Source organism: Hipposideros armiger, unplaced genomic scaffold (genome assembly GCF_001890085.2).
Source record: "Hipposideros armiger isolate ML-2016 unplaced genomic scaffold, ASM189008v1 scaffold_272, whole genome shotgun sequence".
Classification (NCBI taxonomy): Eukaryota; Metazoa; Chordata; class Mammalia; order Chiroptera; family Hipposideridae; genus Hipposideros; species Hipposideros armiger.
This window is the reverse complement of record NW_017731622.1, coordinates 197,464-220,608: the sequence shown is the minus strand read 5'-3', so window position 1 is coordinate 220,608 and position 23,145 is coordinate 197,464. Positions and strand designations below refer to the sequence as shown.

The 23,145-nt window shown below is 40.6% G+C and overlaps 1 long non-coding RNA gene across 1 annotated transcript in view; it reads right to left on the bottom strand.

Moving 5' to 3' along the window:
* Window positions 1-335: 335 nt before the first annotated feature.
* The window catches only part of LOC109390492 (uncharacterized), a 204,971-nt gene continuing 182,161 nt past the window's right edge, over window positions 336-23,145 (bottom strand). The window contains exon 3 of the long non-coding RNA XR_002125586.1: window positions 336-408. This is a non-coding gene — a long non-coding RNA (uncharacterized LOC109390492). The remainder of the gene's footprint in view (window positions 409-23,145) is intronic.

The following is a 23,145-nucleotide window of genomic DNA, read 5'->3' as shown; positions in this document are numbered from 1 at the left end:
TGCTCCCCTGTGAGCAGCGGAGGGGCCAGGCAATCTATCATGGTGTTCATCCTGTCAGCCCTGGTGCTTCACCGCTGCTGTCTGTCACCCTGGTGGATGAGACCTGCTTAAGGGCAATCATGTCAATCTCTATGTGACCACTCAGTCTACGGCAGAATGATGATGTTGACAGGCAAAGTCAGCAGAAGGTACCAAAAGCTGAAGTCATAGCCTTCACACAGAGATGCAGTGTGGACCATTGTTTTTTGTTTTGTTTCTTTCCTTTAGCTTTTTCTTTATTTTTGCCTTCCCTTTTTCTTTTATTCTCTAAGGCATACAGAACTTGCCTTCAGAGCTGGTCATCTCGGATAAACCTGTTGCCCTCTGAGTTTTTCCCGTAGTAAACATAGTGACACTTGCCCAGGACACCTGAAAAATAAAAGGAACACATCATTACAAAACCACAATTAGAGCCAAGACCCATAGATGCTGCAAAGCAGAAACACAACACAAGCATAAATCCCACGGGTGGCAGCAAAAGGATTAAGTCCCAGAAGGAAGGACCCTATCTTTTTGTCCTCAGAGTTGACATTCAAATAAAATGTCACCAGAGCACAGGCTCCTAGGAATAACATAGTTTCTGCATGATGTATCTTCCACATTTTAGAGACTTTTCTTGTTTGGCCAGTTACCCCTCAAAATAAAGCATAATCCTCTCTCCTCTCTGGGTCCCCATAGTAGTTTCTAAAAGTAAAAAATTAAGAGTCTAACCATGGGCCTAGCACAAGCAAAGGATGTATAACAACCTTCCCAGAATGTAACTCTTTTCAAGTCCCTTATCATGAGTCCATATTGTTAACGTCCAGAAAGAATCTTCCCATTCCCAGGAGGCATCAGGCACATAACAGATGATGAAGGCAGAGTGGTAGTGTTGACGAAATGCTACATGGGAAGTAATAAGAGCCTCCAACATTAAATGGCTGCTTCTTACAGGTATCCTAAACTGTAGGCTCAGGTTGAAATGCATTTGATTTTCATCTTCAGTTTTAACTAATTTCGTGGCTCCATATATAGCTTTCTTCTCATTCAAGAAAATTGTAGGATGACTGAACTATGAAAAATACCCCTAGAATAGGGTCAAACCTTTTAATCAACTCAACATTTATTTTAAATATCCATAAGAACTGACTCGCCATGGTTAGTATAGAAGCTTTGTAGGATTATTAAGGAAAAATAAGTGTTTCCAAGGAAATATTTACAACTACAATTTGATTTTTATCATCTTGTATTTTCTTCTAACTTTAGAGAACTTAAAATTCAGCTTCACAGGATTGTCTTATTATTAATTGTTGCCACGCAGCTGTGCAGCCGTCTTTCCCCCCCACACCCCCACCCCGCCCTGTGCTTAACCCTAAACTGACCCTTTTGAGGACAGTGCTCATACACCTAGCATCTCCCTGTTTGGCTCCAAAGGATGGCCGGTTAGTCAATGACGGGTAAGATTCCTCGTGGGAGGAACAACCTAAGACAGGCACGGTCGGGTGGAGGCCATTAGGAGAAATCTCGGGGCTGATGGAGGTGGGCATGAGCCCTCACTCGCCCCCCAAAAAGACTGGAGGTTTTCTACCTCTGTAGCTACATTCCTTCCCTCGACCTGCTTGGAAAGTGACCTGATGGTGTGATAGTATCGTCCTCAGCACAATAATTTTATCTTCCTGGGGTTGTTTGCATATAGGGTGTGTGAAGGCAGAGCATCTGTCTTATCGCTGCAGGCGGACTCTCGGTAATAGCAGCTTGCAGGCATGAGTAATTTGGCTTTAGCAAATTCTCAGGAATGAGACTCACAGATTGTGGAGAGAACAATGCTACTTCCAGGTAGGTGGAGAAATAAAAGCGGCGTGTTGGCCCGATTCGGGGCTCTTAGTCCATGAGGCTGGAGACCCTTGGCCCCACACTCATTTAACTCTTGACTGCTGTTCCTTTTATTTCTTAACCCTTCGCCGCCCCCTCTCATTCTCCCACTGCTCATGTCGTGCGGGACGCGACAACTAATAGCACTTGAGTCTCTGATGCATGCATAACCAGGAAATAAAGAAAACAAAGAAAATAAATGTCCACAAAACATTAATTCATGAACCACAAACCTGCCTATAAAAATAGCTGTCTACATGAATGATTCCCCCCTCCCCTCATCAGTTTGTTAGTAGGAAACCAACAATCACCATCTATTTTTCATTTGGGATACACTAGCACTTAAGATTATCCAGGTTCTTCACATCAGAAGTTCTAAGTAGTCACTGTTTTTGTGATTGTACAAGAGATATCTCTGCACTGCAGAACTTTAAACCTTATTCTTAAATAAGGATTACAAATGGCTCTTTGAAACTTTTGAGGCCAGAGCAGATGCTCCCTGGTGTAGATGACTTGGGGAAAAGTTGGGAATTGCTGTGGTCACAGAATCTCTGAGAGTTTAGCAATAGGGCTCTCCTATTTGACATGGTCCCAGGGCCTCAGAACTGGTCTAGGACCTGCTCTCATTACTTCTATTTCCTGCCACGGTCCCATGAGCAAGTTTGCTGTGGACCACACTTCCGCCTTGGTCATGCTGTTTCATGGCCCCCCCACATCCCCCGATCCTCAATTACTGTCTTTGGATTTTGGTCTGGTGCCTGGAAACACTGAACTTGGATGGAACCTCCCTGAGACCCTTCTTCAGGCCTAAATGATTCTTTTGGCTGTTGGCAGTGATCTGTTCCCTTTATTGTGCTGAATTATGTAGCACCTGGGGTTGAACTAATGTTGTCACCAATGCCAGGACCACTCTGTAGGCTTGGCTGTTCAAAATCAGGTCCAGAAACAGGATCCCCTACGGGCCTGGGCGGGAGTGCCTGAGATGTTTCCGAAAATCCACAAGGGGCTTTCTTAAACATAAGTGATTCAAATACAGCCTCAAGAAACCAGAGGAATGAGGCCGAGGATGTTAATTTTCTTCTACAGCATAAAAACAGCATGAATTTTTATAAAAAGAAATGGATAGGGCTGTCAGATATCATAAAGAATAGTCTTTCTCTTAAGTAAAAGAACGAAAGGCAGACACACACACACACCACCCACCAGTGGGCGCATTCATTCTCTCTTGTAAACTTTCCAATGCATTCAGGATGGGATTTTTGTGCTCTACCCTCTCTCCATGGTAACTCGCAACTCCAGGTCTCACCTAAATGTAACCTGGACAGCAAGTGCCATCCTGGAAACAGGCTGTATATGCTTGGAACATGGGCCCTAATGTGAAAGAAGGTGATGAGGTCTGAGCCATGTTCCCCAGGCCTTCTTTCTGGCTGGCAATGATAAAAAGTCCCTTTTAAAGGCTGCCCTGTTCCTTTGGGCCTGGGAGCAAGAATCTTTACAGACATCCTGGTGAGAGAGCACTTTTTGATACATGCAGGGGACTGCAGTGAGGTGTCAGAGCCTGGAAAATGAGGCAAGGACATGAGGTATTAATATTGTCAATGGTCTCTTGATGGGAAAACAGATACCACACTCACCGTCAGTTTTAAATAGACCTCAAGTGCATTAATGACAAAGGGCAGACTTCAAACAAAGGGGCTGTGTGGTGGGGAGCAGAGCTAGTCTCTGGGCTGGTAATAACCTGATCTGAAAAGACACTGTCAGGGCTTGAGACAGGCCCAGGATCGTGTGTGGTGACAGAAAACAGAGATGCTGACAGAGATACCAGTGCCATATGATGCCAAGGTTATTTTAACGCTGTCTGCCATTCTAACGAGAGCTGACACCACTCCCTATCACTTGGGGTCTTCTCCGCCTGCTCCTGGAGAAGGTTTCTCCCCAGACGTCATTCAGAAACGCACTGTCGTTGTAAAGTTCCTGGCAGCCCTGTTCTGTCAGACCACTGGGGTCAAGGGGCCGAAGGATAACCTCAGTCAATCTAAATTTGGACTTTGCAGGAGGAGCCCGCTCATCCCCCTGATAGCTTGGCTACTTTAGGTGATCAGAGTGCCAGCGTGTGAGGAGCTGTCACCTTGAATAAAATCCTGAAAGTGAAGGCACTCGGTCCGAGGGCTGCTCCGGGACGGCCTGGGGATGGTCCGGCAGCCGAAAATGAAATCCAGCTGCTGGCGCTCCTCTGGGGAGAAAGATGGTCTGGCTAGCGACAGTTCAAGTCAGGCTGAAATGTTAAACTTGAACCACCTACAATGGCATAAATTAAGCTAGTGTTGCCTCTATTGAGGCCTCACAGTTGGAAAGTGATTACCCCCCCCCAAAATGGAAACTTTGTGTCAAATAAATAAATAAATACATAAATAATAACATGAACAAGGAACAACCAAAGAAAGCACAGTCCCATGTGTGGCCATAGCACTTTATTTGTCAGAAAGCTTATTTATAAAATAATAGGATCTGCTCATAAATTAAGTGAGGTGGTGGTGTATTTCTCTCCTGCTCTCCCATGGCCCTCCTTCAGTCATGCCAACTGCTATAAACTGTGAAAATTACAGAGGGAACTGTTTGCTTGCAAAGAACATTTTGACGGGGAGGCGCTCAGGGGCTGGAATTTGGGAACCCACTGGTTGTGACTCAGTAGGCGGTGGTTTCCATGTACATCTGCAACACATTCACTTGTTTGTATCTCCTCGAACTATAACGTCTTGGGAATGGGGGAAGGGGGGACAACACGTTTAATGGCATACGTAGTGTTTTTAATTAAAATATCTGGCTTTGGCCATAATAAGTGGAACAGGCTTGCCATGCATCAGGCAGACGTGTAGCTGTCTGTGTGGGGGTTTCCTTTGTGGGGGGGAGGAGGGGGCTAAAAATGACAGTGTATTGCCCCCTGGGAAATCCTTTCTTGCAAAATGAGACTCCTAATTTTTCTTAAGTAGCCAGCTCTACCCTCACTGTAAGTTCTTAAAACTATAATTATGGAAACAATGTATTGGGAAGTATCTGTTTTAAAGAGGTCCTCTATCTTTTAAATGTTTCCCCCCTCTGGAATGGACGTTCTAATTATGCAGGTTAAGTTATGACCTTGGGGCTGCCTGAGAGGTGGGAATCAGCCTCTTTCTTGGATGTAACGCTGTCATGGCAGGGATGGTAGTAGAGACTTCGTTGGGAGAAAACCCAGAGCATCCAGAGAAGGAAGTCCTTGCACACTCATACAGAGTCCAGCAAAGACCCCAGGACTCCCGGATCTCCTGGATGGCCTTGCTCTTCCAGTTGTATTTCTACCATCTATTTAGTAATGAGAGGCAGGGGACGACCTGCATTTAAATCCAGCTCGGCCTCTAACAGTTATGTGACCAAGTACATGTCCCTTTCCTCACTGAGCTGGCCTCCTCACTTGTAAAATTAGGGCAAGGGGCCAGATAATCTCAGAGGCTCATTTTAGTTCTGAAATAGATGAATTAGTATTTTCAAATGTTTCCCTTATGAAGATGAGGATGTCAGGTTCAATATTGCCTGATGGAGGAGGCAAATCCAACAGCCAGTTAATCAAAAATTTGATTTGGACTAAGTTAGCTCTTGAAACCCATCTATCACATATCCCCATAGTATATAGAAGGGGCGCTCAACTGGACCTCAAAATCTCCAAGGACAGAGTTTCTACTAACTTTCCTGCAACCCATACTTCATACTCAGAGCTGGGAGGTGCTTACCACTAACTCGCCTGTTATGTCCCACTCTCATTGAATCTCATTAACTCCATATTCAACAGAACCAAAGACTAAATATCAGAGTAAGTGGTCTACCATTTGTATCTTAGCTGCGAAAAAATAATCTTTACTAATACAAATACAAACACTTATTTGATGATGCAGTACAAGTTGGATCAATAAATCTGTACTTGTAATTATAAATTTTTGTTATCATTATTAACATTAGTTTTGTTAATCATCATTTTAAATGTTATTATCACAAATGTTTGTAAGTGGAGCTGTGTAACGACAAGCAGATTTTAATGCTTGGGATCGCTAAGAGTTTATAATTAGGCAGTGCTACCAAACAGGCAAGGGACAGAGGAACTCCTGTTCTCCAATCGGTGTGAATAAAGGAAAGAAATAGACTCTTTATGGCCTCTGAAAAAAATGATGACAGTGTGGTGAAAAGGTGAGTAGCCTCAGTGACAGAGAGGGAAAGAGTATCTGGAGAGTCTCTCTGATCTATTGTGGAAGTTTCTAGAATTATGCTTCCATGTATACACACCCGTTCACATGTCACCTCTATCATACTAACTCCTCCCCAATTTCTAAGACCCAGTGCCTGAAACAGTACTTAGTTCAGAGGAGATGCTCAGTAAATACTCACTGAATAAGTTAATTACTACCATTAAAATTATTATCTACATACGATTTAAACAAAACCCAGAAAGTTAGGAATTTCAATTTGTTGAACACTCATACTTTAAACTCTGGTAAGACTACAGACATTTGAAATGCTTTAAAAATACATACAGATTAAATATTTGCCTTATTAAAGAAGCCAGCAAAGTAACAGAAGGTAAGGGCGTCAATTCCTAAACAGCAGTGTTGTTTTTATGCTGAACACTTTTCTCCCATGAAAACAAAGCAATCACAATATCTGGCTGGAAAGAGAGAAGTGAACTGAACATTATCATCCGGCCTTAAGAGCTGTAAACATCATACCGGGGAAAGGACTTTCCCCAGAAAGCACATTCCTCTCTCTTTGTTATGTGCAGGCTGTGAGTAAACTGGGAACTGGGAAGGAATAAACACCCGTGTTTTATGATCTTGAGAAGTGGCTGGAGCAGTACCCTGAGGTCAGCCTGTGTGATGTGCTGTGGGCTCTGCTGTGGGTATCACACAGGATTTAGCAGAGCCTGCAGCATCACGGGCGCCTAGCACAACCTCCTTCCCCAGTGTAAGCTACTCAAATTCTAAGGCAAAACGAAAAGAAGAGAGATTTTAAAAGATCTTAAAGGGAGCAGATTTTGTGGAAGGAGAACAAGTCCATGCTCCATGCCAGGCATATTTTTCCTTCCTTCGCCTGCAGACTCACCTGAAGCATCAGGCTGGGACTAAAATGGGGAAAGGCTCTCCACCAGACCCAAGGAAGGTAGAGAAGGCAAAGAGAAAGTGAGACTTCCTGCCCAAACTAGCTGAGTGTGACTGCAGGCAAGTGTCTCAGTTTGGAAACTGCACCTTGGGTTGGAATGGGAATGTCACGGCCAGGCAGCGCTTGCTAACCCCCAAAATGTCTGTAAGAGCTCCTGCTGTCTTCTCCATGGACCAAGGGGCACACTGTCCTTGCTAAAGACTGGACTGACCACCTCAAACAGTGCCACCCAAGAGACGTTTCCTAGCCTCTCATATGAGTACTCTTTTGAACTCTTCTCCTTTATTATACAAAACAACACCATGAAGGATATTCCGGCCCAGTCATGCTGACCCTGATATTTTATAGTGGTGGACGTTTGAATTCTGCCATTTTGACCCCAAAAAATGCTTTGGCTCTAGGCTTATGAATATAAACATGTAAACTAACCTGGTAATTTTTCTTCCAGGGACATTAATTATTTAGAGCAAGCTCCATTTGGCCAATATCAGTCATCAAGTTTTACATTAAATCAAACCATATTCTTCTATTTTTAACATTTTTATTTTATTGCATTTATGTTCAATGGGAGTTAATTCTTTTCTATGTAATTTTTACATTAAGGTTCAATTCCACAATCAGCATTTGCCAAATATCACAATTTACCGATTATGTCTTCTAAATCTCTTAGAGTATGCATTGTACAAAGTCACAGTTTCTTGAGTAAAATTTTGCAGATCTAAATTATGACAGGAAGACTTGCATCCTCTATTAAAGTTTATTCAACATGTTTTATTGTGTGTAGTTTTAGTTCATTTCAGTTTTATTTTGTTTCATTATTTCTACCAAGGCAAATTTCTCCCCACGAATTTGCACAGTTTTCAATATACCGACAAGATATAAATCTTGGTCAGTTTTTCATCCATAATAAATTACATTATGTGCAGGTTTAGTTGCTGTCAGTTTTATTTCAGGTTGATTCTTTTTACCAGCAATGTTTAGTATAAATTAAAGTAAATGATAGCTTTTATTCATTTCTTAGCACAAAAAGTATGTAGGACAGAGGTAAATACGCTGGATGCACGGTGAGGTCTAAATTGTGGGGTTATGACATGCTGCTTTCTACCAAGCACCAGTTAAACAACACGGTAGGGGCCACCCAATCAAAGGTTAGGATGCATCCATATTCTGAAAGAAAGAAGATACAAGTGCTGGGGCAACACATCCCTTTCACAAAAGGGCATTTGGCCCCAAGGCTCAGTCCCCTCCAGCAAGGCCTGATGGGAGGTTAAACTGTCCACTGAGAGAGAACAGATTATATAGCCTGCTTAGACAAATGCTGGGCTTTGTCAAGTCTCACCAGCGTGTTTGTAAGGAAGAAAAAGCAGGGGAAGGAAGTCAGTCAGCAGGGAAAGGATCTTGGCAAAATCTGTACTGAAGGTGATAGGAATGCACGGTTGAGAAGCCAGCCTCCCAGCCTGGAAAGGTTGCACAAATGGTCACGTGAGTGGGCAGACAAGTTGACGTGTGACAAGCCAGAGCCTGTGGAAAATGCACAGTGGGCTCTCAGGGCAGCTGAAATGAGGCTTGTCATTTTAGAAGAAGAGAAGGAGATGGACAAGGGAGGAGAGGAGAAAGAAGGGTGGGGCAAGTTTTTCCCTCAATAATCTGTTAGTGGGAAACGTAAGAGCTGGTCCAAGACCCTGACAGAATTGCATCTTTGAGTGGATCTTTGTAACCAGCTCCGCTGCCCCACCCTGGTCCCCTGGGCCCTGCACTCAGGTCGCAGATGCTGTGGTCGTCCCCAGGCCTGACTGGGCCATTCTAAGTTCTCACCACATTGAGGAAATACGTGTATTAAGCTGACAGATTTAAAAGTTATCTGGCAACGGATATTCCCATTATGTGAATCCTGGAAAGGAAACAGTCAACATGCTTTTCCTGAGATGTCAATGCTTTTTAAATTTCGTTTTTGTGTTGGGGGTAGGGTGGGTAGGCAGAGGCTGAAGGGAAATAATCCCAGGTCTGTGGTGGGCTCACTTGCTCCTTTTTCGGAAAATCATTAATATGAGTAGCTCTTACATGCTGCATTTCAATCAAATAGGAACACGTATATATCAGAGATCAAACGCCATTGCTCCAACATTCCCATTCCAATCCCCCCACCCTCTCCCCCCAAAAAGAAAATACGTACTGCTAAATTTTCTTCACAATCCCAAACTTGTTTTTTTTTCCTCAGGTTACATTTTGTGCTAGTTTAAAATGAAGCCAGAAACAGTTTGCACTTTGACTTCCTAAACAATGATTTATTTATACACTCCTATAACCATACTTCCATACTTTATTATTTTGTTGTACTCCCCAGTAAGCTTAAACACAGAATGGGAAGTGTTTCTTTCAAAGTATTTCTTTACCTCTATTGAACAATTCTCACTGGGGCAGAATTTAAAGAACTTCATTTTGGGTAAGTCCTTCCTTTTATAGAGGAGGAAGTGGAAGTTCAAGGTAGCTTCCCCAAGGTCATGGTACCCATCCACTCAATCTTTCTAGCCCAGCTGTTTCTGAATTATAGGACACTGCCTGCAGGACAGAAAGTCAAGGTCACCAACAACCTGACTTAGGCTAACCCTCACCTATTTTTTCCATAGGGAGAAACTTGAATCTCCAAGGCCAATTTGGTGTGAGTGTGTTCCCATCTCCCCCATCTCTGTATTCTATGTGGGGTTTAATGGCTTGGAGATGAGCTGGATTCCAAAGTGCATGCCAAGATGGGATGCAAATCAGTTAAGATTTGTGAAGTTTCCTTCAGTGCAGCTCACTGATGGATGTCACATTAACCAAGACAGTGGTCAAGTGGTATGGCTTCATTTTTCTTTCTCAGTTTTTGACTGAGTGACTCTGAAATCTTTCAGACAGGAGAGAGGAAAGAAAGAAAAAGTTCATCCCTTCACTGCCTCCACCATCCCCACCATGGTCCCCACATATATCTTTTCTACTTTCCCTCTGAAGTCAGGAGTATTGCCACTAGAGGGCAGCATGAATTTAGAAAAAAAAACAGCAGCTTTCTTTAAAAAAAAAAAAAAATGATGGCAACTATTCAGGGAGGGCCATTAAAGACACACTGTGCTTTTGGTCACCAATTATAGGTTCTGTAATGATCAATATGTCATGTTTGTTCAACCTGTGCTGAAGGGAATGGGGTTACCAGATGCCCCGCTTTTGGATTCCTCTGGCCTCTATTTCATGGACTGATTTTCTGTATCTTTGATTGCTCTAATTAATCTTCTAGGCTCAGGGGTTGGGGATTTTTGCATATCACCTGCATAAATGTGAAGAAGCATGCAAACTCATGAACAAAGGTAGCTTCCTATATTTCTTAGAAAAAGATAATTTTTACCACAGAAGTCCAAAAAGCATACCAGCCAATGGAAGTTACCAATCATCATTTGATAATCAAAACTCTAAAAAATGTAAAAATAAAATAAAAACTGGATCAATGAAATATACAAAAGGTGTGTGTGCTCCATCTACACAAATCACAGCTACCTCTTGTACAGTTCTTCCCCGCCTAAAACCTACCTAGCCATTGTCTTCCCTCTTAGAGAACCTGGCCCATATTAACCAGGAAAGAGAGGCAGAAGCTACTCAAATAAAGCTAAAATAATCCATCTTCTGTTCAGTCATTTTTTGGTCACCATCAACATGGTCTTTTGCACACGAGCCAGTGGTTATTTCCATGCCGAGAACAACAAATGACCACCTCCCTTTAGGAGAAAAGAGGTACTCATAGGTTTCCAAGAATTGCAAGCATATCGTTATTTTTGAAAACAGCAATAAAGGTATGACATTCCAGGGAATGGAATTTTAAATTAGAAATTTCTAGAATTAAAATAAATGAATAGACTCAATCAGAGTGGGAGTGAACAAAAGTGGAGTTATTGGACGAGGAGGAGAAAGCAGAGCTGAGTCCAGGTATGGCTTTCCATTTCAGCTGAGAGACCGCTCAAGTGCAGCAAGTATACAATGGCTCTCACACGCTTTCTTTCCTTGGGAAACAGCCATGTGATTGAATAGCCACTAGGGGAATGTTGCCTTCCAATTAATTAATTTAATTAACTCATTAACTCATTGTTAACTAGCAACCTTTTTGAGTCTTTTCCCACTCATGAAACACCATAGTAACCACAACTGAGTATTTCTCTGAGTATTTACAATGAGGGTGATATAGTTGGGAAGTTTAGCTGGGGCGGGAACAGGGCTCATTGAACACTTCTCAGAGTCTTAGGATCTCCTTTTATGTGCAAAAGGATGGAGATGACAGCTTTCCATCCAGGCTTCATGAGCTTAGGACATGTAGGTACTCAATAGATTTTTTATTGTGGGCTAAATGAAAAGATCTCAGAGTACTCTGAACCCCAGTGTTTAACATATATTCTTGGACATTTACAGGTAGAGGAGTTGCATGGGTCTCCCCAGGACAGCGACTCTCCAAGTTGCCCATGCATCAGAATCACCTGAAAGTCTTGTTAAAACAGATTGTTGAGCCCCATCCCCAGAGTTTCTCATTTAGTGCATCTGAGTTGGGGTCAAGGATTTGCCTTTTTGCTAGTTCCTAAGCGATAGTGATGCTGACTGGGGACTACACTTTAAGAAACACGGTTCTAGGACAACCTAAAAAGACTCCTTTTTAAAAAAAAAATAAATAAAACTGTTGACGTTAGCTTTTATTCTTATAAAATCAAGACCACTCAAATACAGAGATCATAAAATCTGGTTGACTGAGGGTCCTAGTGCATTGTTTTAGTAGAAGGAGTTTTAACTATCTCCACGACAGCAGTCTTAAAACAAGTGGTTCCTTAAATTAAAAATAATAGTAATAGTAAAAGGTTGCTGCTTCAGCTCTTTAATATAAAACACAAAACATGAAAGTTTAAATTTAAGCGATACATGGATTGAAAAGAGTTTTTGCAAAGTATAATGAAACTGAACCTGCAAACCATAATTTATAAAGATAAAAAGCTTGCAGAAAAAATTTCCCAGAAAGTCTTTAGCCTACCTCTAGAATGACAGAATCTTATGTGAACAAGTCTTAGCAGTGAGGGGTCCTCCTGCAGAGTTTGAATGGGAATTTTGGCTTTGCTTTCAAGCAGAAATTTGCTTTTGGGTTTCAGGTCTGTTCCTATTAGAAAGCTCACATCAAAAGGGGGGAAAACATCCATAGCTCTGTCTGGTTTTTCAGGCTAAAATTTCTCAAGAGAGTCATTGAAAATAAAGACAAGTTGCTTCTTCTTTTAAAAAAAAAAATTTCAAGCTGAAAACAAAACAAGGATACTCTCAAATAAAATTAAGCAGACACTGTAACAAGTGGGTTTGTCATAATTCAAACCCTGCAAGGATTAAGGGAAAGGCCTTCCTTTCTTGGGCACATTAGTCCAGCCTCCATCTGCCGTTCATTAGAATCCAAAAAAACTTTTCCTGTTCTGATATTACTGTAATCTTTCCTAATTCCAGGACACTGTAAATTGCTTTCCCTAAAAAGAAAACAAAAGTAATCTACTGATATATGATCTAACTGAAAGAAGTATGGATTACAAAAAATAACCAAAAGTCTGCTGTTGTGGAAAGTACAGCATAATTCTTGGGCAATAGCAAATCTCACTATCAAATGCCAAAATATTTTCATTATTTCCTGATCTTCAAGTCCTTATCCTCTAACCTGCATTGAAAAAATAAGTACATAGATATGCTAACGCTAATGAAAGAAGCTACAGGTTAAGTAATAATTAATTGCAGATAGCAGTTTATAAGAGCACTATGAACCTCTTGTACATCATTATTATTTTTTTCCCCTGGATAAAGACAAAGTAAACAGTAGAAGGGCATATTATAAGGGCCTGCATTAGGGCCAGGCATATTAAAACTTAATGAAGGCACCACAGTCTTTCCAGCAACACTTTTTCCGAGTACTTTTTGCCTATCAATAGAATGGCCAGGTCAGAGAGACATTGCTGACAGTGGGTGGTACCAGGTGTTATCTGTCTCTGGAACATACTACTTTGATGGCTTGCAATATTACCCCCTTTTATTTGGCTGGCTTGAATTTGTTAGGATTCACCCTGTGGTGAGGTAACATGCCTCCATATTGGAAAAAAAATTGCCCATGAGCCAATGTGAGCCTCACACCTAATAGAATACATCTGGCTCTGACAGTTTGATGCCCAGCTCTGAGCCACATTCGGCAACACAAATTAACAGTGTAGACATTGCCCACGCTGAGCAGGAAGTAATAACCTGCTACCTGCTACTTGGCCAAAATCTCATTATAAGCCATTAAGGTAATTGAGGGCCAAGGCTATGTGAATATTAGACTCCCTGAGCGCTAGTCGTTAGTTCAGCAGAAGAAAGACTCCGAACAGAGGCGGAGGTGGGGCCAACTGAGGAGAAACTGCTTTGGACCATAGCGTGAACTCTATCTAGGGTACTCTATAGCTCTGGGAAATTCGTGAGCTGTTTCTCTTCTGCCCCAAAGCCCATGTGACCAATCCTGGGTGGGCTCAGGACTCCAGCAGGATGACATAACTCTTGGTAGGCCTCCAACAATGCTATATAATTAAAATTTGGTTTAAATGAATATTGGGGACAGCCACAAAGAAGAGGGCAAAAGAAGTCAGAGTGCTCCATGAATAATAAATGTAGAAGTGGGTGCAGGGAGAGGGGAAGGGGCAAGTTACCCATCCGCCCAGGGAGTTGGAGGCTCCCTAGAACTACTGCACGTATATGAGCTTCTATTCATCTATAGTGGGCAAAGCCAACTCCTTTTCTCATCAGGCTGATCCTCTTAGTCTCTGTCTAGTGTTGGGTGGCTATAGATAATGTGGTATGGGTTTTGGCGAGGGAATCAGGGCAGAGTCCAATCAATCACTCAACCAACCGGCTGATCAATCAACCTGATTTTCAGTACCACGAGATGGCTCTGGACAGCAGTAACAATGACAGCTATCAATAAATGTTTCTTGGAAAGAATTATATAGGTCCTGGGAGAGGAGTAATTGAAAATATAATAAACTGTCTCCAGAAATCCTTTCGTATCATTCCCCCCATGTACACATGAACACACACACACACACACACACACACACACACACACACACACCAATAATTATCAGCTGTTCAATTGTGGGAGCAAGTTTATGAAAGCTTTTACCTAACGTATAATAATAATAAAAAAAAAATCCTGAGTGCCATGTCTTCTCCAGAAACTACTGGAAGCCTGTTTAATAAACCCTCCTAGGCATCCTAAAGTTTCTGTTTCATCCTACCGCAGGTCTCTGTGAAAGGCTCCTTGGCCTTGGCATTTTGAACAACTTGGTATTTTGGGAAAAATAAGCAGAGTGGTGGAGAAAATAGTGTTCCTGAGGGTGAGGATGTCTGTGAACATCAAGTCTACACTCTGAACAACCTCAGATAATCTTCCTGACTCAGCCACGCCAGCCTCATTATTTCTCTTCCCCTAGAGGGTTAAGCACAGTCTGGAGCCTAGAAAATGGCTGCTGTTGGTACAAGTGAGGCCTTCTCTATAACTAGATCCTTCAGGAAAAAACAAATTAATCAACAGCAAGCTGAAGTGGGTTTAATGATTGCATTCTGCATACAATCAGCTTTTCCCTTTTCAAGGGCCATCAATATGTCAAGGGAAGACATATCTGAAGGATATAGCTCTTAACATCAAGGTTATCTATTCTCCACAAGGCTCCCACTCCTTGCCAGGCTGATACTCCACGCTGCCTGTGTCTAACATTTTCATCAACTCTGCAATCAATCAAGGTAATAATGTTGTGCAAAAAATCAATTAACAACGCAATTAAACTTTCCTTATTATCTCAAAGGGCTGAAATAATACCTAAAGGGAAGATAGACTCACTGAACGCAGACATCCATAATCCAATGTGAAAGTGAATTATGAGGTTGGACAGATGCAGGCATGTGCTGGTGCTGTTATTTTCCAGGGGTTATATCTCATCGTGGCAGTGTATCAGTCAGCCCCAATCCCAGACCCTAAAATTCCAAATTACTTTTAAGAAATATATGATGTGCAATATCCATTTCATACTCTCTTTTAAAGATAAACCCCTCCCCTCCAAAAAAATTGAACAGCCATATTATTCAAAGACAAAATGATCTTTCAACAAGAACATAAAATATAAAAGCTATAATAACATTTACATCTGTATAGCACACATCTCTGTAAATGCAGGTCATCTATTATACATAATCTAGCGCCTAAGAGGCTCAGGATGCAGCACAACATTTAAAACCCAAATGCGTAAATGTGCAAAGTCCTATGTGATGGCTGTGGCTTCCCCAAAGTGGATGTCTCACCCTTGGCTGCCTACACACACACACACACACACACACACACACACACACACACACACATGCGCGCGCGCGCACACACACACATGTATGCACACAGGTAAAAGCATCAGTAACAATGGAAGTATTACTCATTTAAAATGAGGATGACTCTATTATTTAGCAATTACACTCAACTTGCCCTGAAACACTGTCCATAAGAATTGAGCATTTACAGTACGTAAAAAAGACGACTGTTAACCTTTTTCTGCAGAAAAGACTGCAAGGTGCCTGAAATTTCCCACTGAAAGAGACACACAGATGAAGAGGAACGGGTTCTCTGACATTTACAGAGCTCATTTTAAACCGTGCAAGGCCCATCTGCAATGGTCTGGCACCAACAGAAGAAGTCCTGGAGATACGAGTAGAAAGGGAAACAAGGACGAGAAGAGGAAAGGTGTAGAAAACAAAATAAATAAAAATAAAAACCAAAGCAAAAATCAGTAAACAAAAAATGCTGATGGAAGATTAACATTATTTGAATATCTTTTTAACTCTTGGAAGTGAAAACCAACGACACTGATTTAAAGGATAAATGTGAACAGATATCAATTGCAAATGCCCACACAAAATCATCCAGTCCCTGTCTTCATCCACTTGTCCTTCTCCATCATGGCAGAGTCTAAGGATCTTGTCAGCATACATGGAAAGCACAGGGGATACCTGGACATTCACGGGAGCCAAATAAATGGATCTAGGAAGGTATAATTCCAAATTTGGGCCTCGGAGAGTTATCTAGATCAGAAGAAGGAAGGGTTCCCCTGTGTTTCTTTTCCAAAATGTTGTTACATGAGCTCTGGGTTTTGGTAATAAACTGCTATTCTCTGAGCAGTGTGGGTTTCCACACATACCACCTGGAGTTGTGTAGGTATTGTTGTTTTAAAATATGATTGCTCAACAATGAATTCCTTTTTTGCAAGTTACTCACTTGGAACAAGGATCCATCTTAAGCCAACTTTCCCCCATTTTCAGCACAGCAGGGAGTCAGGACTGAGCCCCAAATGCAGATTTAAGTGAACAGTAAAACAAGACAAATATACACTAATGCTCATTTTGTAATTTCTAAGAAAAATGAGGAAGCAACTCCTATTGTACTTCTTGGTACAGAATTTCCACAGAGCAGTTGAACAGGTTAGTGAATCCCGCCATTTCTCTCCTAACCTTAAAGAACATAATTAATATGTTTTCATTTTCAATGACTATATTGTGTGTGTATCAACTGGAACTGCTCCTGCTGTGTATTTGATTCCACTGACGATGGGGTGGGTTGGATTTTAAATGATGTGTGAGCACTTCTGTTCTTTCTGTGCTCTGGTTTATGTGTTATTCATGACTTGCATTACAGACATGGCTGATACACAGATGTAAATGTTATTAAATCTTTTGTATTTTACAGGCTTTGTGAAAGGTTTCTTTGTTTTCAAATAATTCTCTTAACCACCAAAACTAACCAGTAATACATGACAATATCTTGGGAATTTTTTTCACTGAATTTTCTGATGAAGAGATTTTTCTCCCCAATACTGTTATTTTTTTTTCATCAAAATAAAAATGTAGGATAAATTGACAAATGGAAAGTTATATCTTTATAGTAACAGTCAAGAACAAATTCACGTGTGTATATGTGTATGTATGCACATGTGTGTGTTTTAGGTGCATGTGTGTTATGTGGGCACATGGGTACCTGTGTGCACACTGTTGTATGTGTGCTATACATGTGGTGCCTGTCCTTTTGTGTGTGTGCATTTTGTAAATAAGTGTGTTTTGTGTGTACATGGTGTGTGAGTGGGTGTGAATATGTTGACACCTTTATAGCAAATCAGAACTCAAAGTCATCCAATTCTTGATTACCTGCCAAAGATGCAGTTGCCTTACTGCATTTTGGCATCTGACATAATTTTTAATGTTTTTACCTTGCTCTATCCTCTTCACATTCCTCAGGATTTCAACAGAAATGTGGCAGAGGAGAAACCTCCTCATAACAGACAGCATTTAATCAGTCTGTGCCTCTTGCTGCCTCACTTTTTTTTTTATTGATTTCAAATTTAAACAATGCTTTGAGGCTGAACAATACACTTCTACAAATACAGCTCACGTGACTGAAGGAGGTCAAGAAAGACAAAGATGTACATATTCGTCTTGAGAGTGGTAGCTCAACTTCAAAGAGCTCTAAAAGGAGAGAAGGCTCAGGCAGCAGGGGTACCCGCTTGGTTGAAAAATGGTCTTTTCAAAGAGCAAGGAAGGTCATATCAACTCTGGGAAGTATGGTGGAGTCCAGAGATTAAGCTCTAGCTCCTGGTCTGTAGTAAATGTCCTGAGCAACTTGTTTAGTATCTCCCGGCCTTGGTTTCTTAGCATCTGGAGAAAATGCTCCTTGAGGCCTATTTCTGTTCTAATAAACACAGCCCCTACTACCATCCAAGCACATTTGCTGTGCTGTGCATAGCTCACAGAGTTGGCACAGAGATAGAGACCTTTCCCCTTCCCATGTCACTCTCTTCCATCCCTTGATTTTCCTCCTTCCCTCCTAGAATATCTATGACCCTCAAACTCTTGCCTTTCTTGGAGTTTTAATTCCCAAATCAAAATATAACTGTCTTCTTTCAGACACCCATCCTTTCATAACTTTTCTAAGAAACAACCAATTCTCTGATCAGCTAACTCATGTTAGGATTCTAATAATTGACAATGAAATTGAGTACATCACTACAGAGAAAATATTTCATTAAAAAAGAAAACACATTGGGCCGGCCGAGTGGCGCGATGGTTAAGAACTGGCTTGGGACGCCAGAGGCCCCGGTTCGTATCCCACATATGAGGGCCAGTGAACACTGTCCTCCACAGCTAAGATGCTGAACAACAGCTCAACCTGGAGCTGGGCTGCCGTGAGTCTCTGGTGACCGTAGGCTGGAGCCCCTGTGGCAGTGGGTTGCCATGGGCTACCGTGTGTAGCCAGCAGCCAGCGTGAGCGGCCAGCAGCCGCAGTGAGCGGCCGTCCAGAAGCCAGCGACTGATCTGCCTCGCCAGGGAAGAGCGTAATGATGGTGCCAGCTTGGGCCAGTGAAGCAACATCCTCCACAAATAGACTGAAGAACAAAACGACGGCAACTTGTCTGTTCCCCTTCCCCCAATTCCCCAAAAAAAAAAAAATCTAAAAAAAAAAAAGAAGACACATTAAAAAATAGACCAATTGAATAAATCTCTAATGGAATTTCAGGTAAAACAGGTAAGTGGGGAAATACTATATTCCACACACAATCAATGACACTCAAAATAAAGAAAGGGAGAGATTCTTCCCACATATGAGTAATAAACAGTCCAGAAAAGGAGGTGACTTGTCAGATAAAAATAACTGCAATAAAGTTTGCTATAATTATTTATAAAATGTTATGCAAACATAGGAAAAGGGTTAGCTCTGCCTTGGGGAGTGAGGGTCTGAGTAGAAGGCACTTAAAAAGACATTTTCTGTATGTGTATTTCTCTTTTTAGTCATGTTAAGTCATACATATAATATTTGTTATAAGTTACATAATACAGGAGGTACATTTAAAAACAATAATTACTCCTTTCAAGATTTTCATGACCACCTGATATAGAATGACTTCCAGAACATACTGCTGGAAAGATATAGATCTATAGATGCAGGATATATGGCTAAGTAAAAATTCAAAGAACAAAAAAGTGCATAATTTCAGTTACTTTTGGGTACGAAAGAAGTAAAATAAAATTAAAAAAAATAAATACAAATCTTCATATATATTTTGCAAAGAAAAACATAGAAAGGACAAACCACAGACTAATGATGACCACGTGTAGTAGGTGGGTGAAAATAGGGTGGAGGGGATCAGGATGGGACTGAGGCTTCTCTGAATGTAACTCTTTTATATTCATATTTAACATATTCAAAAATAAATAAAAAAGGATGGCGAAAGCAAACCCTAAAACTAAATAAAACTGGAGAAATGAACCTAATTACATGTCAAATAGATAGCAAAATGACACAGGAAAAGAAATCAAAGTAAATTGAGAACGCAGTAGTTCAACCACACACCTGAGTGAGATATACATTGAGTACAAAAAAAGTCAAAGAAACCTTGAGTTTTATTTAATAGACTTATTGTCATTAGTATTATTACTATTATAATTCTCCAATCATTTTGTATATATTATAGTATAGAGAAAATGTGTACATCCTTAGAAATTGTTGAAATTCAAGGTTTTTACTGTGAGAGAATGGAAATCAAAGAATGAGGGGAAATGTGGCAGGCAGAATAATGGTCCCAGGATGTCCACACTCTCATCCCCAAAACCTATATGCTACCTTAGTTGGCCAAAGAGACTTAGCAGAAGTGGTTAAGTATGGACCTTAGGATGGAGACATTATTCTGGACTATCTGGCCATGCTCCATCTAATCATGAGTCCCTAACTGAGGAGAGGCCTTTGAGGCTGTGGTCAGAGAAAGATGTGACCATGGAAAAATAATCAGAGAGATGCAACACCACTGGCTCTGAGGGTGAAAGAACAGGCCAGAAGCCAAGGAAAGTGGGAGGCGTCCAGAAGCTGGAAAAGCTAAGAAAATGGGTTTTCGCCATGAGTCTCCAGAAAGGAACACAACCCTGCCGACACTTAAATTGTACCTCGTTGAAGACCCACGAGACCCATGTTAGACTTCTGACCAACAGAGCTATAAGGTAATGAATGTGTGTTGTTCTAAGAGATTCACTTTGTAGAAATTCATCATGGCAACTCTAGAAAACTAATACAGAAGATGATAATTATGCTGATCATGATGATGATAACTCTGCTCATTTAAATTGGAAGGATTTGTAAGACATTATTATTAAAAATTATACATGTATGAATGGGTGTGTGTGTGCGTGCACATGTGTGTAGAACATCTAGCATCCAGACATTGGTTTACAAAAAATATTTTCCACTAAAAATAACCATAGCTCCTGGAATAAATGATTAATTCAGGTTGTGGCAGGAAATGTACAAAGTGAACCTAGAACCTCTTGTGCCAGAAAGCAGGAAAAGAACATAAAAGGTAGTTTGATGAGACTCTCTTTGGCCCAATTTGGCACCATTTGAATATCAAAAAGAATAATGATAGTAATTAATCTGCCATACTGAATTAAAAAAGAAAACTATGCGTTCATAATACTTAAGCAAATAAACAAATAAATAAAAGGAAGAAAGCTCTTATTTCAAGTGCCAGCTAATTAATGTAGAAGAAGTGACATATACAATTAGAAAAATAAATCACTATACTCTGATATAGTAATTCATGCAAGTATTATCAATGGATGCCACAACTATTGGGTGAAAGTTTATTAGGGAAGAAAATATTCACACAGACTTAGACTGTTATGTTTAGAACACTTACTGATTATAAAGGGAAACATATACCTTTAGAGTGGCTCAATATGGTGGTAACCACATCAATCAAATGATCCATCTTAGCATTACTATAAAAAAGATCACTAAATACCACGTGCCTCTCAACATGATGAAATATATACTACCAACATCACCTGTATTTGCCAGAATGTTACATTTAAATCAAATTATGATGGAGCAATTAGAAAAATCTGGAATGTGGGACATTCTACAGTGAAACTGACCTGGGTTTTAGAAAAAAAAAACCCTAAATGACATGAAAAGCCGAAAAGACGGGAGGCAGGTTCTAGATCGATAGTTCTTCAGTTTTATTGTACATCAGAGTCACCAGTAGTGCTTGTTACAACTCAGATTGCTGGGTCTGCCTCATTTCTCATTGGGGTGAGGCTCCAGAACTTCTTATCTGACAAGTTCCCTAGTGATCCTAAAACTCGTGGTCTGGGGTCGGTCACCTTTGAGAACCACTGGACTATATTTAAAACTGCTTAAAAGACTTAACAACCAAATACAAACTTGGATTGGAAATTCGATCAAAACAAGAAGAATTACATCATTGGAAAATTTAACTAAGGACTGTATATTAGGCAATAGTTTTGAATTAATTTTAATTTTCTTAGCATTTTTGTGGCTTTGTAAGAAAAAGTTCTCATCTTAGGACATGCATGCTGAAGTATTTAGTGATGCAGTACAATGACGTCTGTAATTTACTTATGTCTCATACAATGTGCATAAAAGTTCTGACAATTAAGTTTGTGAATTTGTTGCAACGATGTTGCAAACTTTTTTTGATGTCAGAGGGATTATCCATTATGAGTTTGTATTAACTGGACCAACAGTTAACCAAGTTTACTATTTGGAAGTGCTGAAAAGGCTGTGTGAAAAAGTTAGATGACCTGAACTTTTCACCAACAATTCATGGCTCTTGCATCATGACAATGCACCAGTTCACATGGCATTGTCTGTGAGGGAGTTTTTAGCCAGTGAACAAATAACGGTATTGGAACACACTCCCTACTCACCTGATTTGGCCCCCAATGACTTCTTTCTTTACCCAATGATAAAAGAAAAATTGAAAGGAAGACATTTGGATGACATTCAGAGCATCAAGGATAATACAATGAGAGCACTGATGGCCATTCCAGAAAATGAGTTCCAAAATTGCTTTGAAGGGTAGACTAGGCTCTGTCGTCAGTGCATAGCTTCCCAAGGGGCATACTTCGAAGGTGACCATAGTGATATTCAGCAATGAGGTATGTAACACTTTTTCTAGGATGAGTCCACGAACTTAATTGCCTGACCTTGATGCCTCTATCTCCTGGTACGGTAACTATGAGGAACTTCAGCTACTGAATAATATGTATTATCATTGACAAATGATAGTGCATCTTGGGATATACTTTGATAATTTGTATAATTCTCATAATAATGAGTCATCTTATAACTGTTCTATTACTGTATTAGTAAGCATAATGCAAGCTGCTGTAACAACAAGCCCCACAATCTCAGTAGCCTAACACAAAAGAAGTTTGTCCTCCTTTCTCAAAAGTCCAATGTAGGAAGCTTCCTCCATGTGTGATTCATGTGGTTCTGCCATCTCCTATCAAGTCCTATTTTCTGAATTAGGCCAGTGGAAGAGGAAATGGTGAAGAAGGCAGAGCTAATTCTCAAAAGCCTTGGTTGTGAAATGACACACATCACTTCCACTAACATTTCAGTAGGTAAAACACACTCATTTGATCATATCTAACTGCAGAGGAGAATGTAAAATGAAGTCTGGCTTTGTATTCCCCAAAGGAGAAAATGTGGATTTTAGTGAGCAAAAAGCAAACCTCTGCTATATGACTAAAATGTCTTTCCCTTCTACATTCTTCTGCATCATGGAATAATATAATATGTTAAAGGTAACAGAAAGGGTAATTTTACAATCAGTTAAATATTTATTATGAGCTGACTGTGTGTCGGGCACTATATTATACTGATGTTTCCACTGGTATAGCAAAGCACAGTACCTATCACAGTGCCTGGTACATCACAGGCATTTCAGGATGTACTCATAGGTTAATAAATGAATAGACACCCTCTAGATTCCAAGCTGCACGAGAGTAGAGAATCTGGTTTGTCTACTACCGTTTCTTAGGGCCTAGCACTGTGCTCAGCATATAGTCAGCAATAAATATATGCTAAAAAATCATGTTTTAAAACTTAAAGTCATAGTTTTACTCTTGGAGCAAAAAAATTTAGAACACATTTAGTCGTGTTAGAATAATTCCGAGCCATCCAGG